Raw genomic sequence first — 3,443 nt, 5'->3', positions numbered from 1 at the left:
GACATGAGCTGGTACCTGCAGAAACCTGGACAGGCTCCTAAGCTCCTCATCTATACAGTAAAAACCCTTCAGTCTGGAACACCATCTAGATTCAGTGGCAGTAGATCAGGTACTGAGTACACTCTTACAATCAGTGATTTCCAAGCTGAAGATGCAGGAGATTACTATGGTATGGGTAATTATGGCGCCCCAGAGCTTTTCACACAATGATTTAGAGTCGTACAAAAACCTTCCTCAGTCAGACTGTACAGAGACTGTACTGCTGCAGCTGGGACCTACTGCAGGTGTTGAGGAACAACAGACTATGATATGAAACACTGGTTCACTGAACACACAACTCAGGTCCTGGTTATATGACATCACCAAGCATAAATAACCACTACTTTACCACACATGGTCAGATAATGTGGTTCCCAGAATAGAGCACCTCTGTCCCCTGATATTCATAACCACCACTTTACCCCCATTCTGAAAATCTGGTTACAACTCACAAATTAATCTCAAATTCACAAAATAGTTTAGTCATGATCAAAACTAACAACTATATCCCATAACCTCCTCCCATGTCTATAATGGTCAGATGATGTGGTTCAGCTCCTGTCCCCAGATATTCACTGTCCCAAGGGGATCTATTCACTACCCACCCTCCCTCACCCCCTACCCACCCTCTCTCACCCCCTTCCAACCTTCTAATGTTCAGTTAGTTTTTGTTTAGTCTTTGTTTAACCACAAGTCCACAGATATTCACTTCTATTTCTTTACATAATACAAATCAGGGACACCTTGTTTGACATTAATACAAAGTATTTTATTTAGTTAACATTTCCAATCTGAATGCAGAAGCAATAAAACACAGGTACAGATTTAAAGATGCAGAATCCCAGATTGATGACCAGAGATGAAGCTCTAGATAGATATCTAGAATGATAGAATGACAGATAGATGTTCTCTGTGTACAGGGTGTCTACTGGGAGCAGTGGTGTGGCTCCAGTGTGTGAGTGACGGGGGTCTGGTCCTTTAGGGTGGCCTCACAGGTGACTGAGCCAGCCTTCCTCCACTGGTCAGTGGGGAGGGTGAGACTGCTGCTCCAGCTGTAGTGACTGTCCTTCTCCAGGACCTCCAGACTCTGGCTGCCCTGCAAGGCCCCCCCGGCCCCCAGCCTCCAACCCAGCTTCCAGCCCTCCGGGAAGCCCCTGTTGGCCAGGCACACTAGGGCCACATTCCCCTGGTCCTGCTCCTCACTGGAGGGAAGTAGGACAATCAGGGAGGGAGGTACCACACCCACTAGGAGAGAGAAGATGAGGAGGGAGAGATGGAGAGATGACATGTAAGGGTTAAACTGGACAAGACCTTGAAGAACTTTCAGCAACTTTAATATGAAGAAACAAATATGATATTCGTATTGTATAAAATAGTCTGTGAAAAAGGCAAGTTATATATAAATATATTTTACACACTCTTTAACTTCCCTCCAATATCATCGATGAAGCAACACCACACACTACAGTCAGTGATGCATTAAAGTACAGAAAGGAAACTGACTTGCTTACAAAATAAAATGTTTAACAATGCTGCTGAACTGTTTTTGTGTATTTAAAGACATCGAACACATCAAACTATTATCTTTTGGCATATTAGGTTGTCCTCCTTGAATGATCATTAGGGTATGTGGAAACACACTCGGAATCAAATAAATTCAACAAATCAAATAAATTAAACATTAAAAACTACAACTTTTTCTGAATAATGACTTTTTGTGACTTTATAAATGTTCAATTTAATTTATTATAAAAAGGATGAATCTCTTGTACTTACAGTCAACAATGAGTTTGGTGCCTCCACCGAAAGTGTACCACAGTGACACAGACTCATTGAACAGCCGTACAAAAACCTCCTGCACTTTACACACACCAGTAACTCTCTACACAACACACATTCAACCCTACCACTGATTGTCTGTCAAAAACAGCATGTGTAGGTCATAACTTTTCAAATTAGTTTAAGTTTGATATTTTAGATTATTACTTTTTGCTGAATTCCCCCCTGACTATAAAATATAAATGTTGGAGATGTGTAATATCTCTGACAAACTCACTAAGTATAAGAAGCAGCCATGTAGAATAGAAATACACCAGTATTTAATGAATAAAGTTACATGTAACTAAATACTGTAGTCAATTCCAGGCCTTCAAACAGATTCAGGTAAGCTATTTCCTTCCATGTTTAATATTGTTATTGTGTTGCATTAACAGTTTCATCATCTGTCCTGAGGTAGGGTGTTTCCATAGAGGAGGTGCTTTGCATTGGCAGCTCATGCTTCAGTGCTCTGGGAGTGTTTATAGCCCTGTGAGTTTCAGACTGCATGACTGAGATCTGTCCATCAACACAACAGAAACCACGGCAACCATGACTCTGATCACCATCTTCATCTGGACACTGGTCTGCTGCTGTCTCAAAGGTCTGTTGTTTTATAACTCTTACAATGGAAAAATACATGTTGAGTACCTTGTATAATCATTGAAATGGATCTCAATGAATAAATGTACCTTCATAAAATATAATTAAATATAAGTCATATCTTATTCATACTCATTGATCAATTTATATTTTTCTTCTTCAGGATCCAGAGGTCAGGTGACTGTGACTCAGCCTCCTGTAGTGACATTTTCTCCAGGAGACCCCGTCACTCTGACCTGTACAACCAACCCTAAAGTGTACAGATACAGTGATGGAGATGAGGGTGCGTTCTGGTATCAAAAGAGACCTGGAGAAGCTCCCAAACTCCTGATAAGATATGCAAAGAAACGGTTAGATGGGATTCCTGCTAGATTCAGTGGCAGTGGGTCTGAGAGGGACTTCACTCTGACCATCAGTGGAGTCCAGGCTGAAGATTCAGCAGTTTACTACTGTCAGAGTTTCCACTATCTCAATAGTAATAATGTGTTCACACAGTGATTTAGAGCCGTACAAAAACCTCCTGTACAAAATGACACACATCACTGGTCCACTGAACACAGAACTAAAGGTCTTGTTATATGAGACCAAGTATAAGCACTTTACTATCTCACAGAAATAATGGTTACAAACTAATATAGTTTCCTAACCCTTCCAACCTTCCATGTCTACAAATGTTCCTTCTTATCAGGAAGATGCAGGTAAAATTGTCCTATTGAGGGATGAATAATCCATATCATGTCAACATAAAATCAACATAAAATCAACATAAAATAATGTGTGTTGGTGTGCCTCAACACACACAGCTGGCCAACACTTCAGGGGAACAGAATGTGTGTGTGTGTGTGTGGAAAGAGCACTGTGAAACAGAAACTTAGATTTCCATGGCTCCTCTCCCAGAAGAGAGCAGAACACTCCACAGATGTTCCCCCATCCTTAACATCCTTAACATGACACCAGAGCTAGACCAGGGGAGGTTGGACAGTGGA

The 3,443-nt window shown here is 41.2% G+C and overlaps 2 long non-coding RNA genes across 2 annotated transcripts; one reads left to right on the top strand and one right to left on the bottom strand.

Annotated features, from left to right (window-relative positions):
• Positions 1-786: 786 nt before the first annotated feature.
• LOC110495716 (uncharacterized) lies at positions 787-2,308 on the bottom strand. The gene is made up of 2 exons (XR_016497081.1): positions 1,816-2,308; positions 787-1,284 (listed from the first exon to the last, which is right to left on the bottom strand). It is a non-coding gene; the product is annotated as an uncharacterized LOC110495716 (long non-coding RNA).
• Positions 2,309-2,357: 49 nt separating this feature from the next.
• On the top strand, positions 2,358-3,217 carry LOC118965260 (uncharacterized). The gene is made up of 2 exons (XR_016497082.1): positions 2,358-2,458; positions 2,621-3,217. It is a non-coding gene; the product is annotated as an uncharacterized LOC118965260 (long non-coding RNA).
• The last annotated feature ends 226 nt before the right edge of the window (positions 3,218-3,443 follow it).

The sequence above is a fragment of the Oncorhynchus mykiss genome, chromosome 7 (assembly GCF_057628025.1).
Source record: "Oncorhynchus mykiss isolate SJ-2025 chromosome 7, ASM5762802v1, whole genome shotgun sequence".
Classification (NCBI taxonomy): Eukaryota; Metazoa; Chordata; class Actinopteri; order Salmoniformes; family Salmonidae; genus Oncorhynchus; species Oncorhynchus mykiss.
This window is presented reverse-complemented; position numbering and strand designations above follow the sequence as displayed.